Genomic DNA, 10,707 nt, shown 5'->3' on the forward strand with positions numbered 1-10,707 from the left:
CGGACGCTGTAAATCAGGAACAAAAAAACAGAAGTTGCTGGGAAAGCAGCTGCGAAGAAAAAGAAAATCAGAGTTAACACTTCAGGTCCTGGTGATCGTGCCCTTAGAGCTCAAGGTTCTGAATTTGTCCAGCATCTACTGTTCCCGCTTCCTATGTCCATCTACGCAGCTGGGCTCCTCTGTGACTGGCTCTCCCTCCCTATCACCTCTGATTTGAATGTTTCAGTTCTCTCTCTCTCTCTCTCTCTCTGTCAGCCCGGATTGCTTCGCTAGGTTTTATCCACAGACCTCACATCTCCCGTCAACCCCGCACCCCCTCACCCCATCCCTCACTCCTCCGCCCCCAGCCTGAACCCACGCAATGTGCCAGAAAAACTCCAGTAGCAACCAACAGGGAGAGAAACAGCATTTATGTTTCCCGCTCCGTTCTGAAGGGAGCAGAGCTTGAAACGTCAGCTTTCCTGCTCCTCTGAAGCTGCTGGGCCTGCTGTGTTCATCCAGCTCCACACCTTGTTATCTCAGATTCTCCAGCATCTGCATTATCTCTGATACAATTTTAACTTCAGTGCGAAGCCTCTTCTAGGCCTCTCCACCTATCTTCTCCTCTATCCATCTTCGATCCACCTTCCCCTCTCTCCCTATTTATTCCAGAACCCTTTTCTGATGAAGGGTCTAGGCCCGAAACATCAGCTTTTGTGCTCCTGAGATGCTGCTTGTCCTGCTGTGTTCATCCAGCCTCACACTTTGTTATCTTGGATTCTCCAGCATCTGCAGTTCCCATTATCTCGAAATGTTAGCTCCTGCTTCTCTCTCTCTCTCGCCTGCTGATTTTCCCCAGAAATTTCTCTGTGCTTGTTTCAGATCCCCAGTTCCTCCGACCTTGTGTCTCCCAGCGAACACAAGGCAGAGTACCATTGAGATAAACTTTACATAATCACTTTCGTCAATCCCAACACAAATAAACATTCCCGAAATTGAGATAACAAGGTGTAGAGCTGGATGAACGCAGCACGCCAAGCAACATCCACACTTCGTTATCTCAGATTCTCCAGCATCTGCAGTTCCTGCTATCTCATCCCCGAAACTGGCCCAGTAGGAGTCTCCCAGAGGTTTTCCAACAACAACCTGGGTTCCTTTGTGAATATTGCAAAACTACCTCTCTCGCTGTCTCTAGTTTAAGTCGAAATACTTCCAAAGGCCCTGAGCCTCTCAGTTTCACCTCCTTGAGTAGGGAAGCTCGTCCCCTTTCTCAGGCCAGGGTTGCGAGAATGCCAAATCTCAATTCGTACAGTGTTTGTCTCGTTTACTCTGCTGGGGAGTTGGGGGAGCGTTTGCAGAAGAGCAGGATTCCCATTTTCCACGCACTGGAAAGCAGCGAGCTGTGTGCATTTCAGTAGCGCCTTGGGTTAACCCCGACACTGCCCACCACAAGCCTTTCTGGAATTAACAGCCCACTCCTGAAAAATCCGAGCACTGGCAGGGACTGCTTATTTTGACGTGGCATTCAGGAACGCACAAAATTATTGAAAAGGAGAGCCACTGTTGGAAATCAGTTGTTGGGGTTGGGCAGGGTTTCATTCGGAGGCTACTTGCTGGGACTGAAAGGAAAGGCTGGGCTCTGCAGCATTCGGCCGTCTCCTTTCCTGGGACACCCTGTACTTTGTAGACCGGAGAATCTCCCAGCAGGTGGGCACATGCTTGTAAATTCTGACTGCGTCACAGTATTGCATGCAGTTATAAAAAGTGCTTTGTAAAAACTGCATCTCATCACCTGAACTCACGCCGACTGCGCCATGCTTAACACCAGCCCCCTTCCCTTATCACCTCTGCCCACATTTGTTCTGGTTCTTTGTATCTCGATGTTCAGCTGATTAGAGCCCAGAGTGGTTCATAATCTTGAGGGGCAATTCCCTGCAAATTTGACTGACTCACATAAAACAACGGGTTTCATTTCCTCGCAAGGAATCCACCTTACAGATTGATTTTCACGCCAGCAATTTCAGGTGCTTTAAAAGACAGTGTTATTACTGGCTTAACCAATCCATCTAAGTTAATAAGTTGTCAAAGTGCACATTATTAATATCGCTACGCTGTGAGAGTGCACAGAGCGTGTTCGAGGTTAACACATGGTTTGATTAGATCATTAGGATTATCGGGTGGGAGAGATTGCGATGTCTGGGTGCGTACTTTCTCAAAAGCAATCAAAAGGCTTGTGGGGAATTAATTTCAGCGAGCTCAAAGCCAACTTTTGAATTGTTGGCTTTTATCAATCTGTTAAGGTGTGATGGGTTTTGCATCATGCAATGTTTCTTGGGTCAGAATCTTGGAAATCCCTCCCCAAACCGCACTGCGGGTGTCTATACCACACCGAGCAGTTCATAAGAAAGTACCAGCTTATTGAGGCCAATCAAGGATGGGAAATGATTTCGGACTTTGCTCACGTCCCTGTGAAAACGTTTATTTTTAAAAATAAGTTGTCTCTATTGTGCAGACCTTGCGAAGTGATAAATAATGCTGCTTATGGGACAGCAGTTGGAGATTTTATGCCAGATGCAAAGGAGGGTTGATTGCGCACAAGGTTAGGCTAGTTTTGAGCCTTTCTTTTAAAGCCCCTGCTCGATCTGGCTGACCTTATGGGAAGTGAGCCAGTGAAGCAAATTAAGATACATTTTTTTTCAAAGTTGATAAGCAGTGGCTCGCACAGATGAGAATCTGAGATAACAAGGTGTGGAGCTGGATGAACACAGCAGGCCAAGCAGCATCAGAGGAGCAGGAGGCTGACATTTCGGGCCTTTCAGAAACAGTCTGCAGTGCCTACTATCTCTGAAACAATTTTAACCCCACTGCCAAGCCTCTAACTGCCCCTCTGAGGCTGCTGGGCCTGCTGTGTTCATCCAGCTCTAGAAACCTTGTGATCTCAGATTCTCCAGTTCTTGCTATCTCTGAAACAACTTACGCCGGGCCTGCTGTAAATGAAAAATGGATATTTCTGGCTGCGTAGTGGGTTTTTAAAAGTTTGGAGAGCCATTGATTAGTCATAAATTCTTTCGGTTTTTAGAGGCTTAAAAGGCTAAACCTATGGGGCGGCACGGTGGCTCAGTAGTCAGCACTGTAGCCTCACAGTGCCAGGGACCCAGGTTCGATTCCAGCCTCAGGCGACTGTCTGTGTGGAGTTTGCACATTCTCCCTGTGTCTGCGTGGGTTTGCTCCGGGTGCTCCTGTTTCCTCCAACAGTCCAAAGATGTGCAGGCTAGGTGGATGGGCCAGGCTAAATTGCCCGTAGTGTTCAGGGGTGTGTGGGGTATAGGGGGATGGGTCTCGGTGGGATGTTTCAAGGGGTGGTGTGGACCTGTTGGGCCAAAGGGCCTGTTTCCACACTGTAGGGAATCTAATCCAATCTAATCTATTCACTTGCTTTGAATGCAAATTCTTTAGACCTCGTGCTCAAAAAATTGTTTCGAGATTTTAGAACCGGTGATGTATAAAATTGCATTCCAAAAGAAATTGTTGAAATATTGCTGAAGAAATTTCACTTTCCTTCTTGTGGAGTTCAGTGCTTAGAGATGCCTGGATAATGCATTGACTTCACACATGCATTCTGTGACTGTGCGTGTAATATTTGCTTTTAATTCTTGTCGATGTTAATAAAATTCTCCTGTTGATATACCTCAGGGCTCTGTCTGAATGTCTAGCCTGTGTGGGGGTGACTCTGAAATCCGAGGGGTAGATCTTGGGATCGCCTCGCGGTAAATTCCGAACTCTCAGCCCCCTGTCCCACATCTAATCCTTGGATCTACATTGCTCAGGGAACATCCGTACCCCTTCCAATCTCTCTGGTGAGATCCCGAAACCCAAGAGCAAATGAATGGGCAGGATCATGCTGCTGGCCCCTTGGAGAGAAAGAGAGAATGTGTGTGAGAGAGAGAGAGAGATCTGTGTCTCACAGACAGAAAAATGTCTGCTGACTCTAGGGGATAGGGGAGTGCATGGAGCGGGGGGCAATATGTGGAGATATAGGGGAAGAGAGAAAGGAGGATGAAACAGCAAGGGGGTGGGGGTGGTTTTTCTGCATCTGCTTTAGATAGAGAGATTAATTCTAAGTTTAGATTTTATTCTCACATCTCCTCAAGTATAAAAATACAGGGGTGCTGCGAAAAGTATCTAATAGCACAAAAGGTGCCATCTCAAGAAAAATTACAGATTCTTAAGACAAGAGGGAAATAAAGAACAAATTTAAACATTAAACATTACAGCAATTCTTAGTGTGAAGGAGAAAGTTAAATAAATGTCAAACATTACAGTCTTTTGAAAGTGCTTAGCCACACTGAGACCCCGTTTCTTAAAGAGGCTTGAGGTCCTCCAATTTTCGATATTTCCCACGTGCAGTCCGTTCCAGAAGGTTCCATACTGGGGTTACCGCGCTGTTGCCAGGGCAACTGTTGGTTGATCAAAGGGGAGTACCGATTGGTGCCTAACCACCGATCACAGAGCACCACACCATCACCGCCCCTGGGCCCACACATCACCGCCCTGCAGCTGAGAGCCAGATCTGCCAACGACACAGCATTAAGCCTCATGTGGCACCCATCAATCTCGAACATGGTACCATCCTTCTTGGCTGGAACCACACACCCTGCCAGCTCCCTAAAGGCTGGCACTGTCCGTGTGCCAACCCAAGGAGCGGAGTCCTGCCGTGGGAGGCCAGGCCGGCTCTCGCCATGCCCGAGGATGCACAGCCTCGCCAAGAGGCCCCCACCATCCCTGCTTCTGGGGCCCATCCATCACCGCCATGCCATCATGGTCCCAGGGCCCACCCATCACCGCCACACCATCATGGTCCCAGGGCCCATCCATCACCGCCACACATCACCATCCCTGGGCCCACACATCACTACCACACCATCACGGTTCCAGACACCACCCATCACCGCCACACCATCATGGTCCCAGGGCCCATCCATCACCGCCACACCATCGTGGTCCCAGGGCCCATCCATCACCGCCACACCATCGTGGTCCCAGGGCCCATCCATCACCGCCACACCATCAACGTCCCTAGGCCCACACATCACCGTCCCTGGGCCCACCCTTCACTGCCACACCATCACATCCCTGGGCCCATCCATCACCGCCACACCGTCACCGTCCCTGGGCCCACCCATCACCGCCACACTATCACCATCCCTGGGCCCACCCATCACTGCCACACTATCACCATCCCTGGGCCCACCCATCACCGCCACACTATCACCATCCCTGGGCCCACCCATCACTGCCAAACCATCACCGACCCTGGGCCCACACATCACCGTCCCTGGGCCCACCCATCACTGCCACACCATCGTCGCATCGTCACCAGGACTGAGCTCCAATAGATCCACTGCACACCTGACCCTATCAACAGTCTCAACCTAAGCTGGATAGATAGATAGATAGATGGATCGATAGATAGATAGATAGATAGATAGATAGAAAGAAAGAAAGAAAGAAAGAAAGAAAGAAAGAAAGAAATATAGATGAGCCAGAGAGCAACTGATAATTAGATAGATAGACAGAGAGAGTTAGAAAGACAGAGATAGATGGATAGATAGATAGATAGATAGACAGACGGACAGACAGATAGATAGGCAGACAGAAAGAAATATGGATGCGATAGAGAGCAATTGATAATTAGATAGAGAGATAGACAGAGAGTTAGAAATACAGAGATAGATGGACAGATAGCTTGATTGCTGGATCAATGGATAAATAGATAGAGAGACAGATAGATAGAAATATAGGTGATATAGAGAGCAATAGATAATTAGAGAGATATGTAGATAGACAGTTAGAAAGAAAGATAGATAGATAGAAAAAAGATAGAAAGATAGAAATAGAGATGAGATAGAGAGTAATAGATAATTAGAGAGAGACAGGTAGACAGACAGACAGTTGGACAGACAGGCAGCGGTCACAACGATATATAGGTCAGGCAGACAATTATAGACAGACTGAGTGATCGAAAGGCAGGCCAATAGTCAGATAAATTGATGGACAGATAGACTGATGGAAGATTGGGCAGTTTTGTAGTTTAATTGTGGAGTGGTGCCTTTTGTTCCGAGAATTTTTTTTCTGTGCAAGTGTTTGAAAAGAAATTCCTGACCAAAAGCATTCTGATTGTCCAATTTGAATTCGGTGTATTTTTGAGGGTTAGCATTGCAGGTATGAGCCAAACAGTATTGAGGGACTTGGAGAGCGCAAAGTTTCACATTGAATCACAGGAGGCTGCACCGTAGCTTGTAGGTCAAAGTTGAGGAGATTCAAGGCTGGATTAAGGACACACACCATGAAGACAAACACAACAGCAGTGAGAGCACTCGGCGATGCTTAATGTAGAAGATGTGACACTGGAACAAGTCAATATATCTGTCCCCTGGTGGGACGTGGCAAGGTGAGATGGCTGATGAGATACTGTTGCCAAGTTGGGTAAAGTATTTGGTATTTGTAAAATGATAGGGTGTGGTAGTGCATGGTCCCGTTTAAAGATGGTGTTTTTTTAAGGCTAGGAGATTAATAAAAATGCCTGCAGGCAGTAGCAGATGTACAGAGGGTCCTTGAAATTAAAACATTTCATCAGAAAGCTCTACAGTTAGCAGGCAAAACAACATTTTTATCAAGGCAACAGGTTTTCAAATTTAACTAATTACTTTAAACCAGGCTGTAGATACCCAAACCCAATTACATTTAAATCTAATGGATTTGACAACCTAGGACCAATCCTATTGCATGAAGTTGGTACGTCATCACAGATATAAAAGAAGAGGCCATTGTAAAACCGCTGTGAGAATGAACTGCCATCTGAAGAGAAGCTCACTGACTCACACAGAAATCTCTAAGCTCTCACAATAAGCACCATCCAAATAAAGGCACTCTCAGCGAATATTCATGACACAAGAAGTTTGATCGAGATGGGACTGGAGGGCCAGTGGAGAAGGCAAGGAACATTTCAGAAGACTTATTCTGGCTATAGTTTTGACCAATTAAATTTTGATTGTTCTCTAAATTGATTCAGTTTATGTGAGGGGTACTTATATCTATTGGAACAGCATATCTTTAGCCTTTTGGCCATCGCAAGAACTGCAGATGCTGAAGTCAGAGATTACACAGTGTGGAGCTAGAGAACACAACAGGTCAGGCAGCAACAGAAGAGCAGGAAAGTCGACATTTTGGGTTCACACACTTCATCAGGACTGGGGAAGGGGAAGGCAGCTGGAAAATAAATAGAGGGAAGAGGGGAAGCTGGGCAAAGGTGGGTGGGATGGTGATAGGTGAGTGCAGGCAGAGAGTGATGGTGATTAGTCAGTGGATGGGAGAGTCAGATAGGTGGGAGAGAAGATGGGCAGGTTGTGCCAGGTCAAGGAGGTGTGAGTCAGGGGGTAGGTGGGATAGTGATATGTGAGCGCAGGTGGGGAGTGGTGGGGAATTGGACAATGAGGGGTGAATAGGTGGGAGAGAAGGTCGACAGGTTGCCTCAGGTCAAGGAAGCGAGAGGGAGGGTTGGACATGGGAAGAGGTGGGGGGGTTTAAAGCTGGTGAATTCTACGTTCAGGCCATCGGGCTGTAGGCTCCTGAAGTGGAATATGAGGTGTTGCTCCTCAAGTTTGCACGTGGCGTCATTGTGGAACTGGAAGAGGGCCAGTATGGACATGTCACCCACGGAGTGTGAGGGGGAGTTAAATCAGTTGGCGACCAGAAGATGTTGTCGATTATTGCATAAGAGTGCAGATGCTCCACGAAACGGTCCCCAAGTCTGCACCTGGTCTCATCGATGTAGAGGTGGCCCTATTGGGAGCAACAGATACAGTTGGTCAGGTTGGACGATGTTCAGGTGAACCCCTGTCAGATTTGGAAAATCTGCTTTGGGCCTTGGATGGGGGTGAGGTTTAGCAGTTCCTGTTGTTGCAGGGAAATGTGGTGGCGTTAGAGAACCAATGAGGGAGTCAGGAAGTGAGCGGTCCCTACAAAAGGCAGATAGAGGTAGGGAGGGAAATATCTCTTTGGGATTGAGGTTGGAGTTTGGGTGGCAGAAGTGGCAGTGGGCGATGCAGAGATTAGTCGGGTGATACGTGACCTAAACCCTCCCCATTCTTGATGAAGGGTGTAAACCCAAAGCGTTGACTTTCCTGTTCCTCTGATGCTGCCTGACCTTCTGTGTCCATCCCTTAGAACTTTGTTTTGTTGGGGAATAGTTAGTGGTTAAGGGGGAATTGGTCGCTTTGCTAGGAGTTCTGTTAATTCGGTAGCTGTTAGATAAATAAATTAATCCTTGTTGATAGTAGAGCAGTTCATTTTCTTTCAGCGCTCCTTAATAACAGATCGGGAAGGTGAGAGGCAAGTGATACCACTTTGCATATTTTCTCCAACAGATTGCGGGGCGATGGGAGCCTCTCTGGGTCTTTCTGCCCTAATTATCAGGCAAGTGTCCACCTCATCTCTGTAACAATACGCAAGTGCTTGAAGGTTTTAGCAAAATCCGGCAGCGAGGCCAGTGACTTGCTCGCTGAGCTGGCTCACTCTCATTCATCTTCTTTGTTCACCTCACGAGGTGACATTGTCAGGGAAGGCCTCTGATGAAGCCTGCTTTGAAGGCCTCACCAATGATGTCTCCTCACACGCTTGTCTGAATGACAACAGGCCAGCGAGCCAACGGCCACAATCTAGAAGCGCACAGAGGGATGCAGAAGTAATATCGTGAAGGTGGGCGATCTGTGAGTGGCAAGGAAGTGTAAGATTGAAATCGGAGAAAGTGGTCTGGATGACTTCGGTCTTGCACACCTTCCTTGTCCCTCTCATAAAACCCCTGGACAATAGCGATCTGCGGGAGAAAATTGAAGCTTATCAAATGCACTAAAAATCCCAGCCACAGAGAGGAAGAGAAATGAAGAGGTGCTCGGAACTACACAAGTGAACAAGAATCTAAAAGCGATATCTGGGAAAGGAGAGGCTGTGCCAGGACCATGGGGACGCGCGCAGCCTTACTTTGGTAAGGAGAACCATTTTCGATAGAATCCCTACTGCGTGGAAGCAGGCCCTTTGCCCCAACAAACTCTTGGAGCGTCCCATCAAGACCCATCCCCCATAACTGAGGTAGCAGTGCTAACCATAGAACCTAATCAAATTACCTCCTCAACCTTCTCTGCTCCAAAAAAAACACAAGCTGAGCTTCACCAGCCTCTCCATCGCTGAACTGCTCCATCCCAGGGCAGCGTCCTGCCGAATCTCCCTCTGTACCTCCCCGACACTCTAGTGCAATCACATCCATCCTAAAGCACGGGAAGCAGAACGACACACAGATCTCCAGCTGAGGCCTCACCAAAACCCCGTACAACTCTGACATCACCTCCCAGCTCTTAAAGCAACAGAGACCAGGATCCGCTCTTAAAGTCTCCAAATGAATTATGAAGAAGTGTAACTCAACCTGAAAGCACTAAGACTGATTTCTCTCCACAGATGCGGCCAGGCTAGCTCAGCTTTTCCAGCAATTTCTGTTTTCGTTCCTGATTTCCGGCATCCGCACATCTTCATTCCAGACCCCACTCCAACACCATCCTCTGGAGAAAATATCATTCCTCAAACCCTCTACCCACCACTGCCCAATACATCCTGCCTTTCACTTCACATAGTGCCTGTTGATACTGACCAACTGACTACAAAGCTGTTCAGCCCATCAAGTCATTAACAGGATGAGGGCATCTCTGGATAGACCAGCATCTATTGCCCCATCCCCAAATAAGAGTCAACCACATTGCTGTGGGTAGGGAGTCACATGTAGGCCAGACCAGGTAAGGATGAGAGTTCCGAGATAATGGGAACTGCAGATGCTGAAGAATCCAAGATAACAAAGTGTGGAGCTGGATGAACACAGCAGGCCAAGCAGCATCTCAGGAGCACAAAAGCTGACGTTTCGGGCCTAGAGAGGGGGATGGGGTGAGGATTCTGGAATAAATAGGGAGATAGGGGGAGCCAGACTGAAGATGGATACAGGAGAAGATAGGTGGAGAGGAGAGTATGGGTTGGGAGGTGGGTAGGGGATAGGTCAGCCCGGGGAGGACAGACAGGTCAAGGAGGTGGCATGAGGTTAGTAGGTAGGAAATGGAGGTGCGGCTTGGGGTGGGAGGAAGGCATAGGTGAGAGGAAGAACAGGTTAGGGAGGCAGAGACAGGTTGGACTGGTTTTGGGATGCAGTGGGTGGGGGGGAAGAGCTGGGCTGGTTTTGGGATGCGGTGGGGGAAGGGGAGATTTTGAAGCTGGTCAAGTCCACATTGATACGATTGGGCTGTAGAGTTCCCAAGCGGAATATGAGTTGCTGTTCCTGCAACCTTCGGGTGGCATCATTGTGGCACTGCAGGAGGCCCATGATGGACATGTTGTCTGAGGAATGGGAGGGGGAGTTCAAATGGTTTGCGACTGGAAGGTGCATTTGTTTATTGCCAACCGAGCGGAGGTGTTCTGCAAAGCGGTCCCCAAGCCTCCGCTTGGTTTCCCCAATGTAGAGGAAGCCACACCGGGTACAATGGATACAGTATACCACATTGGCAGATGTGCAGGTGAACCTCTGCTTAATACGGAAAGTCATCTCGGGGCCTGGGATGGGGGTGAGGGAGAAGGTGTGGAGGCAAGTGTAGCACTTCTGCAGTTGCAGGGGAAGGTGCCGGGTGTGATGGGGTT

This window comes from Stegostoma tigrinum, chromosome 41 (assembly GCF_030684315.1).
Source record: "Stegostoma tigrinum isolate sSteTig4 chromosome 41, sSteTig4.hap1, whole genome shotgun sequence".
NCBI classification, from domain to species: domain Eukaryota; kingdom Metazoa; phylum Chordata; class Chondrichthyes; order Orectolobiformes; family Stegostomatidae; genus Stegostoma; species Stegostoma tigrinum.